The sequence below is a fragment of the Antechinus flavipes genome, chromosome 3, assembly GCF_016432865.1.
Source record: "Antechinus flavipes isolate AdamAnt ecotype Samford, QLD, Australia chromosome 3, AdamAnt_v2, whole genome shotgun sequence".
NCBI lineage: Eukaryota > Metazoa > Chordata > Mammalia > Dasyuromorphia > Dasyuridae > Antechinus > Antechinus flavipes.
The window spans coordinates 61,714,288-61,724,354 of record NC_067400.1 but is presented as its reverse complement, the minus strand read 5'-3'; the positions used below and the strand labels follow the sequence as shown (position 1 = coordinate 61,724,354).

General features: G+C 33.2%; 1 pseudogene; it reads left to right on the top strand.

Annotated features, from left to right (window-relative positions):
* Nucleotides 1-5,705: 5,705 nt before the first annotated feature.
* LOC127557749 (60S ribosomal protein L23a-like) lies at nt 5,706-7,668 on the top strand (annotated as a pseudogene).
* Nucleotides 7,669-10,067: the final 2,399 nt, after the last annotated feature.

Genomic DNA, 10,067 nt, shown 5'->3' with positions numbered 1-10,067 from the left:
GGTATGTTGTCACATTATTGTTATTCTTTTGGGTGAAATTATTAATTATGTCTATGATTTGCTGTTTCACCCATTCATTTTTCAGGATGAGATTATTTAGTTTCCAATTACTTTTTGTTCCCCCCCCCTGACTTTTTACTGAATATAGTTTTTATTGCATCATGATCTGAAAAGAATGCATTTACTATTTCTGCCTTTATGCATTTGATTTTGAGGTCTTTATGTCTTAATATATGTTCAATTTTTTGTATAGGTTCTATGAACTGTTGAGAAGAAAGTGAACTCCTTTATGTCTCCATTCAGTTTCCTCTAAAGATCTATCAGACTTTACTTTTCTAATACTCTGTTTACCTATCTATCTTCTTTCTTATTTATTTTCTGGTTTGATTCATCTGGATCTGAGAGTGCAAGGTTGAGATCCCCCACTATTACAGCTTTGCTGTCTATTTCTTCTTGCAGCTCTCTTAACATCTCCTTTAGAAATTTAGATACTATAGCAGAAACTAGGCATTGACCCACACTTAACATCGTACACCTAGATAAGGTCAAAATGGTTTCATAACCTAGGCATAAAGAATGAGATTATAAATAAATTGGAAGATCATAGGATAGTTTACCTCTCAGACCTGTGAAAAAGGGAGGAATGTATGATCAAAGAAGAACTAGAGATCACTATTGACCACAAAATAGAAAATTTTAATTATATCAAAATGAAAGTTTTTGTACAAACAAAACAAATGCAGACAAGATTAGAAGGAAAACAATAAACTGGGAAAACATTTTTATAGTCAAAGGTTATGATAAAGACCTCATTTCCAAAATATATAGAGAATTGACTCTAATTTATAAAAAATCAAGCCATTCTCCAATTGATAAATGGTCAAAGGATATGAACAGACAATTCTCAGACGAAGAAATTAAAACTATTTATAGACATATGAAAATATGCTCCAAATCATTATTAATCAGAGAAATGCAAATTAAGACAACTCTAAGATACCATTACACACCTGTCAGATTGGCTGGCATGACAGGGAAAGATAATGGGGAATGTTGGAAGAGATGTGGGAAAACAGGGACACTGATACATTGTTGGTGGAATTGTGAACACATCCAGCCATTCTGGAGAGCAATTTGGAACTATGCTCAAAAAGTTATCAAACTGTGCATACCTTTTGATCTAGCATTGTTTCTAATGGGCTTATACCCCAAAGAAATACTAAAGAACAGAAAGGGATCTGTATGTGCCAAAATGTTTGTGGCAGCCCTGTTTGTAGTGGCTAGAAGCTGGAAAATGAATGGATGCCCATCAATTGGAGAATGATTGAGTAAATTGTGGTATATGAACGTTATGGAATATTATTGTTCTGTAAGAAATGACCAGCAGGATGAATACAGAGAGAACTGGTGAGACTTACATGAACTGATGCTAAGTAAAAAGGGCAGAACCAGGAGATCATTATATACCTCAACAATGATATTGTTTGAGGATGTATTCTGATGGAAGTGGATCTCTTCAATAAAGAGAGCTAATTCAGTTTCAATTGATCAAGGATGGGCAGAAGCAGCTACACCCAAAGAAAGAACATTGGGAAATGAATATAAACTGCTTGCATTTTTGCTTTTCTTCCCTGGTTATTTATACCTTCTGAATCCAATTCTCCCTGTGCAACAAGAGAACTGTTTGGTTCTGCACAAATATATTATATCTAGGAAATACCTATTTAACATGTAAAGGACTGCTTGCCATCTGAGGGAGAGGGTGGAGGGAGGGAGGGGAAAAATCGGAACAGAAGTGAGTGCAAGGGATAATGATGTAAAAAATTGCCCTGGCATAGGTTTAAAAAAAAAAATTAGATACTATATCACTTGGTGCATACATGCTTAGTATTGATATTGTTTCATTATCTATGGTACCCTTTAATAAGATATGGTTTCCTTCCTTATCCCTTTTAATTATAATAATTTTTGCTTTTGCTTGATCTGAGATAAGGATGGCTACCCCTGCTTTTTTTTTTTTTTAATTCACCTAAAAGCATAATAGATTCTACTACAGCCTTTTACTTTTACTCTGTATATATTACCCTGCTTCAAATGTGTTTCCTGTAAATAACATACTGTAGGATTCTAGATTTTAATCCAGTCTGCTATCTGCTTCCACTTTATGGGAGACTTCACTGCATTTACGTTTATGGTTAAAACTACTAATTCTGTATTTCCTGCCACCTTATTATGCCAGATTATCCTTTTCTCTTTTTTTTCCCACTTCCCCTTTCCTCAGTAATTAACTTATGGGCACCACTTGGCTCAAGCAGCCCTCCTCCTTTAGAATCCCTCCCCTTAGAGTCTCTTCCCCTTTATTATACCTTTTCCCTACTATTTCTGTATTTCCTTCTATTTAGCCTACCACTTCTCTTTTCTCTTTTCCCCTCCCACTTTTCAATAAAGTGAGAGAAGTTTCTTTGTAAAACAAATATGTCTAACATTTTCTCTTTGAGCCAAATTTGATGAGAGTAAGATTCACACAGTGTTCATCCCCCTCCCTTCTTTCCTTCAGATACAATAGGTTTCCTTTGTCTCTTTGTGAAATTTTTTTCTCTCTTTTCACCCCCCCTTTTCCCTTTTTCTGATACAATCTCCTTTCTACCTCTAGTTCTTTCATTATATTATAATAGTAAAATGAAGTTATACATGAACTCTCTATGTATAACCATAATAGAAATACAGTTCTCAAGATTTCTTTTTACCTTTTTATGATTTCCTTGAGTCCTATATTTGGAGGTCAAAATTTTGGTTTAGCTCTGCCCATCTTCTTCCTTGGAAGAAAATGCTCATTTTAGCAGGGTAGTTTATTCTTGGCTGTATTCCAAGATCCTTCATCTTTCAGATTATCAGATTTCAGGCCCTGTGATCATTTAATGTGGAAGCTGCTAAATCCTGAGTGATCCTTATTGTGGCTCCTCAGTGTTTGAATTGTTTTTTTTTTTTTTTTTTCCTGGCTGCTTGTAATATTTTTTCTTTGGTCCAATACTTCTGAAATTTAGCCACACTATTACTTGGAGTTTTAATTTTGGATTCTGTTTCAGGAGGTGTTTGATGAAGTCTTTCAATACCTATTTTACCTTCTGATTCTATGACATCAGGGCAGTTCTTTTTGATGATTTCCAGAAAAATAATGTCTAGGCTCTTTTTTTATTATGATTTCCAAGGACTCTAATAATCCTTAGATTATCTCTCCTAGTCTATTTTCCAATGTCTGTTGTTTTCCCAAGTAGGTATTTAACATTTTTTTTTTTTTTTCATTTTTTTGGTTTTGCTTGACTGATTCTTGATGTCTCATTAAGTCTTTCATTTCTATTTGTTCAGTTCTAATTTTTAATGAATTATTTTTTTCATTTACTTTTTAAACTTCTTTTTGTATTTGTCCAATTTAGACTTTAAATGAGCTATTTTGGTCTATGGAAATTCCTTCCATTTCACAATTTTTAAGGAGTTATTATTTTCTTTTTTTCAATTCACAAATTCTGTTTTCCTGGGAGTTCTTTACCTTTTCCAATTAATATATTTTGTTTTTCATGGAATTGTTTTCTTTTTCCAATCTATCTTTTAATGGGTTATATGCCTTTTCCAAACCATCTTGCAAAGTTTTCCTTTCCTTTCCCCATTTTTCTTCTAGCTTTCTTTTAAGCTCCCTTTTAATTTCTTCTAGGAGATTCTTATGTGATGGGGACCAAGTTATATATCAACCTTTGGGGCTTCATCTGGAGATGATCTGCTTTTGGTCTCCTCAGGGTTTGAAATCTGTTCTTCTCTTTCACTATAGAAGCTATCTATAGTTAGAGCTCACTTTGCTTTTTTACTCATTTTTTTTTTAAATTGGGATCTGCTTTTAGGGTGAGGAAGTTCCAAGCTTCCTCTACTGACACCTGGAAGCAGCAACAGCTATGCTTAGTCACTCCAGGTGCTAGGTGGATGTGGCCAGGTCCTATGAGACTCCAGCTTTTAACCTTTTGCATTTGTATTCGATGTTTTATAACTTCTCTGCTGATCTACTGGCTTGCAACCAAGGTAGAATAGCCAACACTGTGATAGAGTTCTCCCCATAGATTATCTGTCCCATGGAGACTGCACCCTGCCTCTGGTCTGCTCAGCATGTGCAGGCCTCCATGCTTTTCTTCCCTGCCCTGCATCCCTGCCTGTACCTGACCTCCTCCTGTGTCCACACATGATCAAAACAGACCTTTTCTGGCAATCTTTGAAATTATCTCCTGTTGTCAATTTGCTGCCCTCCCCATATTTGTGGATTCTGCTGGTCCAGAACTACTTCAGAAGCTGAATTTCATAATTAGTGTGAGGGTAGTAGGAAAACTCAGAAAGAAGCCTTCCACCATCTTGGCTCTGCCCTCCAATCATCACAATTCTGGGGAAAATAAAACAAAGTAAATTACAACATGGGAGATCTGAGATCATGTAATTTAAACTTTTTCATTTTGTAGATGATAAATCAGGGCCATGAATTGGCACTTACCAAAAGTGACACAGCTAGTAAGTGGTATTATTAGGAATCAAATATCTATTTTTTTTTCTTTTGTCATGATGTTAGTATGATATGATTAATAATATTAATTTATGCTAAAGATAATTCTTTGTATTCAACTTTAACATAGAGTTGTTTATCCTGAAGACAAAGTGTAAATCTGGAATGCAATATGATTTTTTTTTAATTGTAAAGCTTGTTGCCATTTTTTATATTTTTCATAACCATTATAAAGATATTCTTTGTGATTATTAGAAGAGATTAGTTAGCTATCTTCTATTAGCTTAGATTTTTCATACATGACTATTATGCTCATAATTTCTGAGAAATTTAAATAAATCTAGAAGTCACTTCTATTTATCTTGTCATTTGGGGAAAACTGAGAGGATGTCGCTCTTCCTTTTCCTCATGGCATTTGTTTATCCTTGAATTATTCTCTATCAATCCTTATAGAACCCTAAATATATATCTATTAGCAAGGCATCCAAGACCAGTAGATACTTTTCATTTTGTAGTCATCAAAAAATACCAAAGACCCCGTAAAGTCCTTGAGTCCCCACAAATTTTTTTTTAATAGTAGAATTTTGCTGAAATGAAATGATGACAGAAATCCCATCTCGGGTTGAAGGGTCTTATAGCAAAACTGCTGAATAGAGATTTCTTTACAGCGAACTAATAAGTAGCAAAGTAGAAAGTGTTTTTGAAATCAGCAAGGGGAAGAGGGCAGCTAAGTGGCAGAATGGATAAAAAACTAGACCTGGAGTCAGGAAGACAAGAATTCAAATTCAAACTCAGAGACTTATTAACTGTGTAATCCTGGGCAAGTCACTAACTCAGTTTGCCTCAGTTTCTTCATCTGAAAAATGAGCTAGAGAAGGAATAGCAAACTACTGTCTTGTCAAGAAAACCCTAAATAGAGTCACAGAAAGTCAGAAATGACTGAAAAATAACTACAATAAAAGGGGAAAGAAGGATGCATTGATCATGGCTAATTCTAGGACAGAGAAGTGCCAATAAATTATCCATTAATTAGCATTTATTGAAAGTCCATGCTATCTATACAAGTCCCTCTGCTTAGTAATACAAATAAAAAGATAAGTTATATCTTCAGATATAAACAAATACAGGATACATATACAACACATATAAAATACAATGGAATGTTAATTGAGCCTTGAAGGGATCTAGTAGTACCTGGAAGCATGAGCGAGGAAAGAGTATTTTTGGTATGAAGAGCAGTTTTAAGAAGGAATGGAGAGTCTTTCCTCCAAGATGGAACTGAAGGCAAAGAAGGAAGTTGTCTCCCTGCTTCCCCCAAAAGAAGCCAAGCTCAAGACCTTGAAAGACTAGAAGGCAGTGTTGAAGGGCTTCCATAGCTATAAAAAGAGGAGGATCCAAAAATCCAATACTTACAATGACCCAAGACACTAAGACTTTGAAGGTAGCCCAAATGCCCTCAGAAAAGTGCTCCTCAAAGAAATGTCCTTCATCATTATGCCATCATTAAGTTTCCTTTGACTACTGAGTCTGCTATGAAGAAGACTGAAAATAACAATACCCTTGTCTTCATTGTGGACATCAAGCCAATAAGTATCAAATCAAGCAGGCAGTGGATAAGCTGTATGATAATGATGTGTTCAATGTCAACACACTTAACTGGTCTAATAGAGAGAAGAAGGCCTTGCTCCAAACTATAATGTTTTAGATTTGGCAACAAAATTGGAATTATTTAAACTATCCTAGCTCTCCCATTTCACCTGCAATAAAAGTTTTCCAGTTTTTGTTTGTTTGTTTGTTTGTTTGTTTGTTTGTTTTTTTGTGGTTGTTGTTTTATTTTGTTTTTAAGAAAAAAGACATGGCAGTTGGGATGGGATCAAAAGAATTCTGCCTCCTCCACCCCATCTTATTATTATCTATTGACTGCAGTGGCTTCAAAAGAGAAAGCTGTATTGGGGAAGGAAGAAACTGGTAAAGATGATTGTCTAAGAATAGGATTTGGATTTTTTTTTTTTTAATATCTTTTTATTGATAGAACGCATGCCAGGGTAATTTTTTTACAGCATTATCCCTTGCATTCATTTCTGTTCCAATTTTTCCCCTCCCTCCCTCCACCCCTTCCCCCAGATGGCAAGCAGTCTTTTACATGTTGAATAGGTTACAGTATATCCTGGATACAATATACGCGTGCAGAACGGAACAGTTTTCTTGTTGCACAGGGAGAATTGAATTCAGAAGGTATAAATAACCCGGGAAGAAAAACAAAAATGCAAGCAGTTTATATTCATTTCCCAGTGTTCTTTCTCTGGGTGTAGCTGCTTCTGTCCATCTTTGATCAATTAAGGCTCTCTTTATCGAAGAGATACACTTCCATCAGAATACATCCTCAAACAGTATCATTGTTGAGGTATATAATGATCTCCTGGTTCTGCCCATTTCACTCAGCATCAGTTCATGTAAGTCTCGCCAGTCCTCTCTGTATTCATCCTGCTGGTCATTCCTTACAGAACAATAATATTCCATAACATTCATATACCACAATTTACTCAACCATTCTCCAATTGATGGACATCCTTTCATTTTCCAGCTTCTAGCCACTACAAACAGGGCTGCCACAAACATTTTGGCACAGACAGGTCCCTTTCCTTTCTTTAGTAGGATTTGGATTTCTGAACCATGATTTAAATTTTAAAAAACCTGGCTTCTGGCCAAGGACTGAGGGTACCTAACTAGATCTGTTAATAATTTGTTGGCCTGGCATATTGCCAATGTAATCACAAGGGTGTAGATTGAAAGGACACTCAGCTGAAAAGAAGGTGTAGCTTGGTGTAATGTAAAGCAATGGTTTCTAAACATCATGTGGTGATGCTCACTTTCATTTACAATGAAGTAATATTTTTCATGAAAGAATAGACCCAGATAATTTTCTTAGTTATATAATAACATGTTATTTTAATAAATTAAGGAATTTTCTATAATTTTAAAGGACAATCAAGTTTATGTATATAATAAAAATGATATAATACAATGTGTGTTTATTGTTAAATTCTTTACAATTTAATATTATTAATGTTAGCATACGCAGATTTATATTTGTGCATAAGGTTTCTCAGAACATGAGGCTATTGATGATATCACTATTCTCAATTATTTTTCAATCCTTGTGATCAATATTATCTTTATAGCAATTAGAACAATCTTATTTCATATAAATAATACATAAACAATAGTCAAAATTAGTATTAGTTTAAAAAAGAAAGAGAACTTCATTTGCCTGATGCCCAATTATAGTGATATCTTCAAGCTCATGTATTTGTTCTGATATACTATCACAAAAAAAGTCTATTAGCTATTCTTCAACTGTAGTAACACTAAATATGTTACTCTTATCCCAATTTGAATAACTATATATCTCATCACTTATATTTCTTGACAAAAATGATTGTGAATCATGCAATATGTCCAAATTGCAGGAGTATTTTCATTTTTAACTAATGCATATAGTTTTGCTGTTTGTCCTAATATTAATTATGTTGTTAAAATACAATAATTTTTTCATATTAAATAATTTCATTTAAAACTGGCATAAACATGGAAAAATGATATATCATGGTCAATAATAGCTTTGCATAAGAAAACATATTTCCTAAAGTAATTTCAGCACTATTAACATACAAATGGAATCAAATGATCATCTTTTGTTTTTGGTGTTGTTTCACCTCCTTTCAATTATAATTAATTAATTAATTTCAAAAGTCTTGAAACAGTTCTTACTGTCATACTATATAAAAGCAGAATTGTTTAAACTAGTATTCATGAGATTTTTCATCCAAGAATTTTAATTACATCTATTTTATCAGGTGATGTAAGTTTATCCCATTGCACAAGATATTTTAAACTTTGCAATTTTTGATGTTATTTAATGTGATACATATGTTTTTAAATATCACAAAAATGTTTTTCAAAAAAGTTGTTTTTGCTTATTGAAAGCATGTAAATTGTTCTTGGAAAAATTTTAGCTACCATATTCTACTCATACACATTCAATATTCCATTATGAATTATTAGGATTCATGCTATTTGTAATTTAAACATTCATACAAAATAAATACAATGGTCTTTCATCAGTTGCTTAAGAATTATAATGATATATTTTATGAATTGTATTTTCTGAACATAGAATCTTTGCTTTGTATTTCAATATATCATCTAATTAAAATATTAATGTATTTTTTTTATTAGTTTCACCTATTCCAGTGGATTTTTTTTTTCTCTTTGCAAATGGACTATATGTTTATCCAACAGAAATAGATGATTTCACTTTATAAAAACAGAAATAAAAACATGAAAGGTAATAAATTTAAATTGTTCAAATTGCCAATATATATACAAATTGAAACTGTAATTGTTCAAAATTCTTAATGAGTAGCTTATTTCTTCAAGTCATTTTATGTTTTAAATGAAAATATTTTAAATAGCTTATTATATTTTACTTAATCAAATGAAAAATACTGAGAAATCTAATAGGTTTGAAGTATTTCATTTTCTATGCAAAAAGAAAAAAAAAATTCTCCCTTGAATTGATACACTTTACATTCAAATCCACCCTACATCCTGAGCACACAACACAGGTATGTCATGGCCCTTTCCCATCATATCACACTCTGAGATTTAAAAAAAAAATTCAGTTCAAATTTAACCTCATTTACACATATCATATTAAACAATTACTGGGCAGTATTCACTATCACAGCAAATTCAATACTGATTAATTTAATCCTTGTTTTTATAGAGGGGGAAAAGTGGGGATAATTATGCAGGAGATGTACTTTTATGATGTCAAATAATTTTGACTGCGACCACAAGTATCTTAGAAAAGGTTTCATGCTACTCATATAAGGCTACTCCTTGTAATTTGGATATAGCTGCCTTATAAGTATTGGTTCAAGAGTATTTAATTTGAAGTATAGAAGACTAAGGGGTACATGATAGCTGATTTCAAGTATTTGAAATACTGTCATGTGGAATAAAAATTAAATTTGTTTTGCATATTTCCCACCAATGAATGAAGGTGCCAACCCAAAAGTATATGGGGTTCAAATATTAGCATTTACTTTCCCTCTAGTAGGTTCTTAGTGCTATGCCTTCCACAGAAAGTATGTCTGTTGATTATCTATTTCTAGTACTGGGGTCTATTTTATGCCTAAGAGGAAAGAATCACAAGCAGGTTACAGTTGGCTCAAGCAAACAAACCCAATTCTTTAAATACTCCTTAGGAAAGATCACACTAGCAACAAAGGGAGAAAAAACAAAAAAAAAAGTCACATTTTAAGAAGGCATAGGGATCAGAGATGCAGACAACATAAGGAGTGGCATAAGGAAAGTGAAAGGGTAGACAGTATCTCATATAATAGTGAATTAAAATTGGGAGTACTTCTTGACCCATAGCAATTGGAAGAATTCTTGACAGAGAGGGTCTTAGGGTTCCATATTTACTGAGTTTTAATGATGATGGTGATGGAGAACACACAGA